Here is a 13,782-nt window from a genome sequence, read left to right as displayed (position 1 = left end):
GTTACAGGGCAGGGACTTGTTCCCTTGCAGACCCAGCTGGCATTTCCCACGTTGCAGCCACAGAATGCATCTCTCACCGTGGCTGGTGGTCTGGCAAAGCCATTTCAAATGGTTTTAAGGAAACTGGGAAAGAAAATATACATGTCTGTCAAGGCAAAGCACACACATCACTCGGTAGGGTCACTAGGATATTGCACAACCATATAATATGGGATCTGTCACAAACCTTAAGCAACACCTGGTTCAAATCCTCCATTTGATACAAGCCCAGAAAGATTCTGGGATGGACTCGAGATCACATATCTTCTTAATGGCAGAAGCAGGAAAAGAATCCAGTGTTTGAACTTCTGATTTTTGTTGCAGCTACTCTTCCATATTATCTATTTTCACATAAGGACTGAAAAATTTGGCTTTAAAAAATCCCTTGATTAAACAAGCACATTGAAATTCCCCATTCATACTTCTGCGGATTGCAGGAACATAATGGGATACACCAGCCACTGAGTTAAAATAGAACTGATAGAGTCTGTAAAAGGAATCCTGGGAGAGGGGTTTTGTTCTATATACAAATATGGAAAGGGAGTACTGGACAATTACATTCAGATGCAAATGTTTTTGACCTTCCTCTCAGGAACTTGTCTCAAAATTCACTATCTTGTAGAATCCTGATCTCCACATAATTATCTACCTACTAAATCTGTTAATGAAGATGTGGAAAGAGAAGTTTTGCATTTGAAAGATTAGGTTTGGGCTATAAAATTATGAATTGGTCCAGACAAGTTTCTTGGTTTAAAGAAGACACCTGACTGCCATCGAGAAATACACAGATATTTATAGGACTAAGAAAGTGTCACTTACATAACATTTTAAAATCTTAGTCCAGAGGGGCACCTGGGTGGCTCAGTCAGTTAAGCGACCCACTCTTGGTTTCAGCTCAAGTCATGATCGCAGGATCGTGAGATCGAGCCCCACCATGGGGCTCCCTCTGCCCCCACTTCCACCCCCGTCACACGATCTCTCATTCTCCCTCTCTCTAAAAAAACAAAAATCTTATCCTAGAGAAGTTAGAGACTATATTTTCTCAAAACTGCAGGACATGGTTGAGGAATCAGATCGTAGAATTCTTATGCAATTGCTTTGCAACACTTTGGTAGGCTCTAAGTGCTTTACACACATTAACTCACTTATTTCTCATTAAAGCCCTAAGTGATAGGTACTACTACTGTCATCCCAAATATACAAATAAAAAACATTGAAGCACAGGAAAAGTACAAGACTTGTCCAAGATCACTGAGGTAGTGAATGTCAGAGCCAGGATTCAAACGCAGCCAGATTGATCCCAGGACCCACTCAGTTAAACACTCTATTCATGTGAATCCACACTTCAAGAATGTGTGTTCCAAAAGCCCAACTCAAGGTTTGTTCAAAACTTGATACTTAATATCAGAGATATTGCAGGTTTGGTTCCAGACCGCCACAATAAAATATTGTGAATATCACAATAAAACAAATCAAATGAATTTTTTGATTTCCCATTGCATATTAAAGTTACCTTAACACTATGCTACAGCCTATTAAGTATGAAATAGCATCATGTCTAAAAAAACAATGTACTGTGTACATACCTTAATTAAAAAATACTTTACAGCTAAAAAATGCTAATCATCATCTGAGCTTTTAGTGAGTTATAATCTTTTTGCTGGTGCAGGGTCTTGCCTAGACGTTGGTGGCTGCTGACTGAACAGGGTGGGGGCTGCTGAAGGTTGGGGTGACTGTGGCAATTGCTTAAAATAAGACAACAGTGAAGTTTGCTGCATCCTTTGACCCTTCCTTTCATGAGCAATTTCTCTGTAGCAGTGATGCTGTTTGACAGCATCTTACCCGCAATAGAACTCAAAATTGGAGTCAATCCTCTCAAACCCTGCCAGTGCCTTATAAACTAAGTTCACGTAATATTCTAAATCCTTTGTTGTCATTTCAATAATTTTCACAGCATCTTTACCAGGAGTAGATCCCATCTCAAGAAACCACTTTCTTTGCTGATCTGCGAGAAGCAACTCCTCCTCTGTTAAGTTTAATCATGAGATTGTAGCAATTCAGTCACATCTTCAAGCTCCACTTCTTATTCTAGTTCTCTTGTGATTTCTACCACACCTGCAATTACTCCCCCCACTGAAGTCTTGAACCCTCAAAGTCCTCCATGAGGTTTGGAATCAACTCCTTTCAAAATCCTGAAAATGTCAAAATGTTAATATTTTGACCTCATCCCATGACACCAAATGTGCTTAACAGTATTTGAATGGTTAATCCCTTCTAGAGGTTTTCAATTTACTCTGCCCAGATCCATCAAAGGAATCACTACCTATAACAACTATTGCCTTACAAGTTATATTTCTTAAAGAATAAGACCTGAGAGTTAAAATTACTCCTTGATCCATGCCGCAGAATGGGCGTTGTGTCAGCAGGCGTGAAAACAACATTAATCTCATTGTCCATCTTCATCAGAGCTCTTGGGTGACCAGGTGCATTGTCAATGAGCAGCAATATTTTGAAAGGAATCTTTTTTTTCTGAGCAGTAGATCTGGCTTAAAATATTCCGTAACCATGGTGTAAATAGATGTGCTATTATCGAGGCTTTGTTGTTCCATTTATAGAGCACAGGCAGAATAGATTTGGCATAATTCTTAAGGGCCCTAGAGATTCTGGAAAGGTATATAAGCTGTGGCTTCAACTCAAAGTCAACAACTGCATTAGCCCCTCACAGGAGAGTCAGCTTGTCCTTTGTAGCTCTGAAGCCAGGCATTGACTTCTCTCTAGCTCTGAAAGCCCCCAACGGCATCTTCTTCCAAGAAGAGGCTGTTTCATCTACATTGAAAATCTGTTGTTCAGTGTAGCCACCTTGATTAATTATTTAGCTGGATCTTCTGGGGAACTCGCTGCAGTTTCTCCACCAGCACTTGCTGCTTCAGCTCGCACTTTTATGTTCTAGAGAAGGCTTCTTTTCTTAAACCTCATGACCAACCTTTGCTAGCTTCAAACTTTTCTTCTGCACCTTTTTCATTTCTCTCAGTCTTCACAGAATTGAATTGAAGAGAGTTATTAAGGCCCTGCTTTAAGCTTTAGGATTAGGTTTTGGCTTAAGGCAACGTTGTGGCTGGTTTGATCTTCCGTCCAGACCACTCAAACTGTCTCCATATCAACAACAAGGCTATTCTGTTCTCTTATCATGCATGTGTTCACTGGAGCAGCACTTTTAATTTTCTTAGAACTTTTTCTTTGCGTTCACAAGATGTTTGACACAAGAGGTGTAGCTTTTGGCCTATCTTGGCTTTTGACACACCTTCCTTCCTAAGCTTAATCATTTCTAGTTTTTGATTTAAAGTGAGAAACGTGCGACTCTTCCTTTCACTTGAATACTTAGAGGCCATTATAGGGTTATTAATTGGCCCAATTTTAATATTGTTGTGTCTCAGGGAATAGAGGGGACTGAGGGGAGGGAGATTGACAAGCGAATGGCCAGGGGAACACACAGCACTTACTGATTAAGTTCACCCTCTTATATGAATACGGTTCATGGCACTCAAAAACAGTTACAACAGTACATCAAAGATCACTGATGACAGATCATCCCAACAAATATCATACTAATGAAACGCTTTGAAATACTGCAAGAATTACCAAAATGTGACACAGATATATGAAGTGAACAAAGGCTTTTGGCAACATGGTGCCGATAGATTTGCTCGACAGAGGGTTGCCGCAGACCTCCAATTTATAAAAAATGCAACACCTATGTAGCACGATAAGGCAAAGTGCAGTTAAACAAGGCATGCTTGCATGCACTTCCTCAGTGGGCCAACCATGTACACAGGGTTGGGTTCTCCCTCCATTCCACAAACTCCTAGTTAACCTGCAATGAATCAGTATTTGCCAAAAGGGCTAAGGAACACCAAGGAAAGGTAAAGTCATTTCTCTTTCTTTTCCACGTGTGAGACAGCCCAGAGTAAAGCTACACGTAATCTGGATTTGTCTTCAGCATTCTTCCTTTACCTTCTAGTCCCTGATCTGGGTTCCAGTTTCAGACACCATCCTGGCCACCCCCACTCCGGCAACCCCACTTAGACGGCCATCTCCACCACAGTGTTCCTGGCTCGTTAACATTTTCTTCCCTTCCTACAATCAAAACTACATTCCCCAAGTGATCAGATCCCAATTAGCCTGCCAAAGAAGAAGAAGGATGAAAGTAACACAGAGTAATTCATAATAACAGATGGACACTTAACCCTCCCAAAGGTTTTTGCATCATTAGAAGATTGTTTGCTGGAGCAAAGGAATCTCTAATTGATGGAATACCAGGTGCCATTTACAGAGGAAACATTCATCCAACATTGTTGGTGGGGAGCGGGGGCAGGATGATCCCTGAGAAGCTGTCTAACATGCAGGGCCCAATTCTCCCAAGAGATTTCTGGACCCTTCCTCACTTCAGACCCCATATATTTTTGGATGACTCCACATTTTTTTATCAGAATCTATAAGAGCAATAAAGCTTCACACAAGGGCCCAGCAGACTATTTTCATGTTCTAAAGCTGAGTCTTATCTCAGAAACTAACTGTTATTGACTCTTACCATGGTCATCTCCTGCAGGAAAACTTAAGTCTACCATTCTAAAACTTCCATATTCCTCACTCACTGTCTGATCTTAAGCCCACAGTTCAATCACACCAAGACTCACAATTTCCTCATTTGAAAAGTGAGGGTTTTGAAAGAGCTGATTTTCCGTGGTCCTTTTACCACTAACATTCTGTAAATCAAAATTCATTCTTTAACACAATACTTCTCAGAGGAGCAGTAATAATCCTACCAGCTTCGCTAAATTTCAAAAGGTAACAGATATTTTTTCTTGAGATTTGTTCTGGGAATATCTAGAGACATTAAAATACCATTAGGCCTTCCATTCTAAAAATAGGACCTAAGAAAAATGTCTAGAGTGTTTCCAAATAGCTCTCTTAAGAGGTGTAACCAACCGAGACCCATAAGCTTCAAATTGCTGGACCAGGACATGTGAAATAGTGACAGAGTATTTATAACAAGCAGCCCTTTCAAACAGTGAGCAAAACGAGGAGCCATTTGTTCTTGCTTCGCATGAAATCTAACTGCCTATGAGGGGTTGGAGTATTTGGCTTTTCATCACATGGAACAGTGTGGTGAGATAGACCACACTATTTTGGAACACGAGTGTCTACATCCAAGCAGCAAGTTGACTGACATCTGAAAACAGTGCTCTGTACAGCGAAAGAGTTGGATTTGGCTATCAGAATACTATTTTAGAACTGGTGATTATTTTAAATTGATGTGTGAAGTACCTTTGGTGTTAGAAGTCCCCAACACATTTCAACTAAAGTTCAAGCAGAGAACTGTTACATCACCTCTGTAATTATTTGTTGAAACCAATACATATAAATGGATACATAAACAATTCTACTACATAATGATAGTGAAGCTTTTATGGTATTTTCACTAGGCAGGACATTCTAAAATAATTAACCAAAAAAAGTGGTAGATTTTACCTATATAATTTTCAAAAATTTTTAATTTAAATTCAATCTAGTTAACATATAGTGTATTATTAGTTTCAGGGGTAGAGTTTAGTGATTCATCAGTTGCATACAACACCCAGTGTTCATTATATCAAGTACCCTCCTTAATGCCCATTACCTAGTTACTCCATTCCCCCCTACCCAACAACTCACAGTTTGCTTCCTAGAGTTAAGATTCTCTTATGGTTTGCCTCCCTCTCTGTTTTTAATCTTATTTTATTTTTCCTTCCCTTCCCCTATGTTCATCTGTTTTGTTTCTTAAATTCCATATATGAGTGAAAGAAATCATACAGTATTTGTCTTTCTCTGACTGACTTATTTTGCTTAGCATAATACCCTCTAGGTCCATCCACATCGTTGCAAATGGCAAGATTTCATTCTTTTTTATGGCTGAATAATATTCCATTGTATATAGCTATATAATTTTTAGTGAATTTATGTACTGAAATTGTTTGCTTTGTTTACAACAAAATTACAGGTTTTTTCTTTACTGCGCCCTTTGACCAACATCTTCCCATTTCTCTCCAAATTTATAAATGTTATCTGCAAAAAAAATTCTGATAAAGACATAATGTTAAAATTACTGAACAAGCTATGGCCACAAAGTAGGTTTATATAGCTATAGATTTTTAAATTTTACAAATCACTTTTTCTAATTTTTTTACTTTGACCTACTTTTTGACTTATAGACAATTTATAAAAACATTACAGAAAGTTTCCATATATTCTTCATCCAGGCCCCCAAGGCAAACTTCTTATTCAACTACGGTATAATTATCAGAACCAGAAATTAATATTGGCACAGTACATTTAACTAAGAACTCTATCCAAATATTCCCAAGATCTCCATTAAGAATCTCACATTGCATTTAGTTATCACTTTTTACTTTTGGCACATAAACTAAACTTTAAATGTATTAGAAGAGCTTAGATTTTAAAACTATTTTACCATTAAAAAAGAAAAAAAGAGTCTCTGTGGCAAGCAGACTCTAAGATGGTCCCAATGATCCCTACCTCCTGAGAGTCATGCCCTGTGTAAGCCCCTCCCTCCCATTGAATGTCAGTCAGCCTAGAGACTTGCTTACAACCAATACAAGGTAATGGGATGTCACATCCATCATTAGGGTACATAAGACTATGACTTCTCTATTGCCAACAGACTCTCTCCCTTATTGGATTTGATGAAGAAAGTTGCCATATTGCGGCCCACATAGCAAGGGCTTAAGAGTGACCTCTGGCCAACAGCCAACTAGAAACAGACCCTCAGTCCAACAACTCTTGAGGAACTAAAATTCTTCCAACATAATTCAGATAAGATCTCAGCCCTGGCTAAAACCTTGATTGTACCCATATGACAGACCCTAAAGCAGAGGACCCACTAAGTCATTCCCAGAGTGAAGATCCACAGAAACTATGAGATAATAGATGTGTTTTATGAGGTGCCTGGGTGGCTCAGTTGTTAAGCGTCTGCCTTCGGCTCAGGGCGTGATCCGGGTGTTATGGGATCGAGCCCCACATCAGGCTCCTCCACTGGGAGCCTGCTTCTTAGAGTTGAGGTCACCTCATATCGTTACAAAATTTTCTTTACCTTATGAGAACTTTTAGGATCTACTCTCTTAGCAACTTTCTTTCCTATTTATTTATTTATTTATTTATTTATTTATTTATTTATATTCATTCATTCATTCATTTTAATCATGCTGTATTATCTTTAATTAAGTATAAAGACTTCCAATCATGTCACCTAGAGATCCTTTACCCACTGCTCTGTTTGGTCACCAGTCTCTTGTCTCTCTCTTCAGCAATGGTGAGGCAGATACTCTTTCCATGGGAAAGAGAAATCCATTAGCTGTTGCTATTGGCATCCCACACATGAGCTATATCAAAAGAACCAGAGTGTCTCTCTCTATTGCTGATCACACCAATTTTTCCCAGGTTAGCACCTCTCGTCACCGTACACAGATTAACAGTGTCAAACTTGATGAAACCAGTAATCCTTCCAGTCTTCAAATCAGTCTGAATGGTGTCATTCACCTTGATGAGGGGATCAGGATAGTGGGTGATGCAAGCATCATGGGTCACTAGATGAGGACCTCCCCCTCCACCCCCAAAGATCTTTCTCACTTTACACAAATTATACTTGGCCTCCTCAGGTGTAATCCAATGAATAGCAAAGCAACCCTTGGTGTCACAGATCAGATGGAAATTCCCAGTCTTGTCAATGCTGATGACATCCATAAAACCAGCAGCGCAGGTTATATCAGTTTGCACCTTGCCACCAATCTTAATAAAAAGCTATATACAGATTTTCTTTACTTCATCGCCTCTTAGGGCATACTTAAGTCTGTTCCTTAGGAAAATGATGAGAGGGAGACATTCTTTCAACTTATAGGGACCAATAGATGGACAAGGGGCAAACATACCCAGTTCATCCAGCATCCAATGCTTTGGAACTGCTACACACTTCAGATGCTTTTTGGGACCATGAGCCATGGCTCTTCTAAGCACAAAAAGAGCTAGATGTGCACTGTTATAAGCTGCTAAATTTGTAATTTGTTATGCAGCAGTAGGTAACTCATACACTTTTCTTTGATATATGACTTGGTCAGAAACATGCTACTGAGTTGACAAGACTCATACAATCATTTTTAAAAAAACATTTTCCTAAATTTTTCAGTGGACAATGCTCACAAAGTCACAGTCACAGGCAGCTCCCAGAGCTGCAGACCTTCATCATGAAAAGAATGTTAATGCTGGAAAAGTCTTGCAAGATAATTGGCTCCTATTTCCTCCTTTTACATTGTGAGGAAACGAAAACCTAAAAAAAAAAGATCTCATAGGCAGATACCATGACTCCAGCCCAGTGCTCCAATATGTGTCGTTTAGCTGGCCTCTTTTCATAAACATGAGCCACAGGTAACACAGGAATAAATCCACAAATGACACAGGAGCATGACCTCATCACCACTGCTGGAAAACACAAACATAACAGATGGCTTGTTTTCTTTTTGATGGACCGGCAGTATCAGCTTCCTATGCCAGCACATTCTGTTGGCCTCAAGAGACCATAAGAGCTATGGTTTAGATGGGGTATGACAAAGGTAGGAAAGAGGTTTCCTTGGTTTCCAGCTTCACTAGACATGGAGATGGAAAAGTGTACAAGAGAATGTTAAATGTCATTGTCTCACATCAGAAGAAAAATAATGGGAAATGTCAAGGTATTTTTTGGTCATACTGGTCTGAAATTCTTTAAAAGTGAGGACTATGTCTGTCTTATTTTTCATTTGTAATAGCCATGGTTCAGCAGCAAAGAAATGACCTGCTGAAGTAGCATCACTGCAGAGCATTGAATGAAAGGGCCACTTAACAAAGGTGCTGGCAGGGTTTAGAGAGACCAACCAGGGGAATGCTGGGACAAGTTCTGTTAGCACCCAGTCTTAAGGAACAAGGGAAAGAAAGAGCAGTTACTGGAACTTAGAGAAAGCCATGTGGAGAAGGCTGGTAGGAGCCATAGCCTCTCATACGGGAATGCCGGCAACCCATGCAGAAATCAGCAGTTTGGTTTTATGAGGGAGCCAGTTTACTAGCAAACCACTCGATGAAAGTATAAATCATGTCATCTCTTACAGAAGAGAAAATGTTCTTAACTCCTCTGAAAGGAATAATACTGTCATGCACTTCTTGAACCAGATAAAGACATTATGTCAATATTAGCCCAACCCCCCCACCTCCTTTGATAGACATGATCTTCTTGGTGGTAATACTATCTACCCAAGTCCCAAGCCCAAAAACCTTTGCCTCACCCTCAACCTCACCATTCATATGCAATTAATCACTAAGTGCTGCTACTTTTACTTCTAAAATTCCCTAAAATATGTTTGTGCTCTCCCCATTTTGTATCCTAGTAGAATTAAGCTAGTTGTAGTTCTCCCAATATACGATAGATCTAGAATGTTACTCTACCTGAAATGCCTTCCTATTCCACCTTGTCTACATGGCAAACTTCTTTCCATCCTCTAAAACCAATTCATCCAGGGCACATATTGCAGGAGCACTGGGTGTTACATGCATACAATGAATCATGGAACACTACATCAGAAACTAATGACGTACTGTATGGTGACTAACATAATAAATAAATAAATAAATAAATAAATAAATAAAACCAATTCAGTTGTTACTTCCTCCCTGGGAGTAGACTTCCTTAATAATGTCAATGGAAACAGTTCTTCCTCTGTCTCTCTGTTACCCCCACACTTTGTAAACTGATCACACTGTGTAACAATTTAATCATTCTCATGTCTCGTCCCCTATTATGCTGAGTTCCTTGAAGGCAGAACTGTATTTTATTGACCTCCATATCCCTAGCATCAACCTAGGCACCTGGCACATTGTAGGTGCCAATAAATGCTTAAATAAATTGGAAACAGCAACAGGTGTTCAGGTCTCCTTCATCTCCTGGATTCTCTATCCTCACAGATCTCCGTGGGGAAGTTTCCCTGAACAACACTCTGCTTAAAATTGCACCTCTTGCCACCACATCCCCACTCTCCCAATGCTCTCCAATTCCTTGCTGCAATTTTCTCCATTGCACTGATCACTGTCTGATATAGTACTATTTATTTATTTTAATTTTTTATTCATTACCTATTTATTTGTTTATTTCCCTTCAATATCATAAAAAGTCCCATGAGGTCAAAGATCTCATTCTGTTTGTGGCTTTATACCTAGTATGTACTACTATTTATTTATTTATTTTAATTTTTTATTTGTTATCTATTTGCTTATTTCTCTTCAATATAATAAAAGTTCCATATGAGGTCAAGGATCTATTTTTTTGTGGCTTTATATCTAGTATACACAGTCAGCAAATGTCTGTTGACAAAATAAAGGGATCGCATGCAGGGGCTAATTCAGTGGCCTACTTGGAATAAAGCTCTCAGCAAGGTTGGGAGCAGAACCATCACTACAAGAATCTCAACTTATATGGATTATACAAGAGCTCATGCTGGCCCTGCTCATGTGATTTCCTCCCCATTAGGTCAGCAAATTTTACACGTGCTGTTCAATCTTAAAATAATTCTCATGTAAGAGGAAAATGTCAGTAAGATTGTTATGGATGAAGACTCTACAGATTAAGTGTCTTGTTTATATGCCAATAGTAGGGGATCACCCTTAAAATAGAAAAACAAGGAAATACCAACAGATAAACACAGCTTGACTTAAGATGAGTGTGAATAATGTAAAAACCACACAATCACCCCTGAAAGGGAATATAAAATTCCATACAACTTGTAACCAACACAATCCTGATTCTCATTAATGCTTGGCATACTACCAGGGCCCATGGGATAGAGGATTAACAAATCACAAAAGAAACTTGCCATTGTTAAATTATTTTTGCAGCTGTTTTGATTTTTTGTACATCATGAAATGATGTCTTACATATGGATCTTCAAATGAATTGAATCAGAAATATTAAATCTACATTCTAGTCACGTCCACATAATACCAATGAATTATTGAGGAGAAAAATAAACAAATGACTCCACTGAGCTTGACAAAATGTGTGTGCTTGAGACACCATCAGTGATGTGACAAGGCATTGTCAGAAAGAGCTGAGCTGGTCATGACCTGAATCTCTAGCTTTATGTCTTTGTAAAATTGAAGTAATATGAGTTATCTGACTATATCTTACCCACATTGGAGCCACTTTGGCTCATAAAATGGAACCTTACTTATCATATAATATCTTATGTATGATGTCAAAAAGCAGACTAGATTAACTGCTAGATTAGTCTAGCAGACTGGACTAGATTAACTGACGTTGAAAAGGAAACAGTCATACAATTGACCATCTCAACAGCCATGTGGCCAGCACTGGTTTGGATAAAAAAGCTTGCTGCTTCCCAGGTCGTTGATAAACTCAGAGAAGTAAGTGGCAAATGCCTTTCAGAATACTTCGTTGGTAAGAGCAACAAAGCTCATCTTTATTTATTTGACTACTGACCTATATAAACTTTTAAAATTATAATCATGAAACAATGTTAATTCTGTAATGTTTCCATTCATTCCCAAATGTGACACAATAGAGTTTTTGGGACATAGATAAAATCTTTAGTAAAATAAATTAGCAGTATATAATTATTCTCCATTTAGAAAAAGTTAATAAAATAAGCCTATGCTGACTTTATATAATAAATGAATACTTCGAAAATTGTTTTAAAGCAAGCTGTATTTTCCAATTAGCTTTTAAGATGATTTCAGGGTTGCATTTACGCAAGGAGATTGGCCCATGCTGTCTTATAAAATAACACATTTGAGGACACAGTAAGCCTTCCAAAATTACATTAGAAGCAGATAAACTTTACTCTCTTATTAAAACATTGTCAGTAAAATTTAATTCAGAAATGGCATGGCAATACAATGCTGTGCAGGAGTAGAAACTGTGAGTATAAATTGGATGATGGGGGAGATGTTTTAGAATTCTAGTATAGCAAATATGTTTTAATCATTTCAGTAAGAATTTTGGTGCCCATCTTGATTATTCACCTGGGGCCATTTCAGTAATATGGCCATCTTCAAGTAATATGAAGGAACAGAATAGGAAGACCATATCATCTGTGTACTTGAAATGACAAGGAACTTTTATTGTAACTTTAAGTAATGGAAACTGGAGTATGGGCTCATTTTTTCTGGGGAGCTCTGCTGCTTCCAAAAGGAAACCTAGGGCAATTATGAGAAATGAGCAAATTGTGCCTTCCAAAAGGCAATTTTTAATATCACTTGTTTCTTTCAACAGTTTTTCTTCCTCCCTAGGGACTGAAACAAAAATGGGCCTAGAACTTTTATTTACCTACTGAGATTTTAGCAAAAGCAAAAGCTCAAAAGATGCACATAAAGTGAATGAAAGTTACAACATAGCAGAATTCCAGTCTTGATATATTATCAAAATTTTAGAAGAAAAAACCAAAGACACCATAAAAAAAAGAAAACTACAGGCCAATATCGCTGATGGACATAGATATAAAAATCCTCAACTGAAATATTAGAAAACCACATTCAATAATAATACATTAAAAGGATCATTCGCCACGATCAAGTGGTATTTATTCCAGGGATGCAAGGATAGTTCAGTATTTGCAAATCAATCAACGTGATACACTACGTCAACAGAGCAAAGAATAAAAATCATATGATCATCTCAATAGATGTGGAAAAGCATTTGACAAAATTCAACATCCAAAGTTCAACTATCAGCAAAGTGGGTTTAGAGGGAGCATACCTCAACATAATAAAGGCCATATATAAAAAACCCACAGCCAACGTCATAGTCAATGATAAAAAACTGAAAGTTTTTCCTATAAAATCAGGAACAAGACAAGGATGTCCACTCTCACCCTATTATTAAACATAATACTGGAAATCCTAGTCACAGCAATCAGAAAATAAAAAGAACTAAGCAGCATCCATATTGGTAGAGAAGAAGTTACATTGTTGCTATTTGCAGATGATATGATACTATATATAGAAAATCCTAGAGTCCACCAAAAAACTATTAAAAGTAATAAGTGAAATCAGAAAAGTTACAAAAATCCAAAATCAGTAGTGTTTCTATACCCTAATAACAACATAGCAGAAAGAGAAATCAAGAAAACAATTCCTTTTACAATTGCTCCAAAAACAATAAAACACCTCAGAATAAACTTAATCAAGGAAGTGAAAGATCTGTACTCTGAAAACTATAAAACACTGATGAAAGAACTGAAGATGACTTGAACAAATGGAAAGACATCCCATGCTCAAGGATTGGAAGAATTAATATTGTTAAGATGTCCATTTTACCCAAAGCAATCTACAGATTTAATACAGTCCGTATCAAAATACCAAGACATTTTTCACAGAACTAGATCAAATAATACTAAAATTTATATGGAGCCACAAAAGACCTCAAATAGTCAAAACAATTTTGAGAAATAAGAACAAAGCTGGAGGTATCCCAGACTTCAAGATATACTACAAAGCTATAGTAATCAAAACAGTATAGTACCAGCACAAAAAACTGACACATAGATCCATGAAACTGAACAGAGAGTCAGAAATAAACCCACAGGGGCGCCTGGGTGGCGCAGTCGTTAAGCGTCTGCCTTCGGCTCAGGGCGAGATCCTGGCGTTCTGGGATTG

At 38.1% G+C, this 13,782-nt stretch overlaps 1 pseudogene; it reads right to left on the bottom strand.

Annotated features, from left to right (window-relative positions):
• Positions 1-7,353: 7,353 nt before the first annotated feature.
• On the bottom strand, positions 7,354-8,091 carry LOC103672707 (annotated as a pseudogene).
• Between the last annotated feature and the right edge of the window lie 5,691 nt (positions 8,092-13,782).

The sequence above is a fragment of the Ursus maritimus genome, unplaced genomic scaffold (assembly GCF_017311325.1).
Source record: "Ursus maritimus isolate PB19 unplaced genomic scaffold, ASM1731132v1 scaffold_8, whole genome shotgun sequence".
Lineage (NCBI taxonomy): Eukaryota > Metazoa > Chordata > Mammalia > Carnivora > Ursidae > Ursus > Ursus maritimus.
The sequence above is the reverse complement of the archived record's forward strand: the minus strand, read 5'-3'. Positions and strand labels throughout refer to the sequence as shown.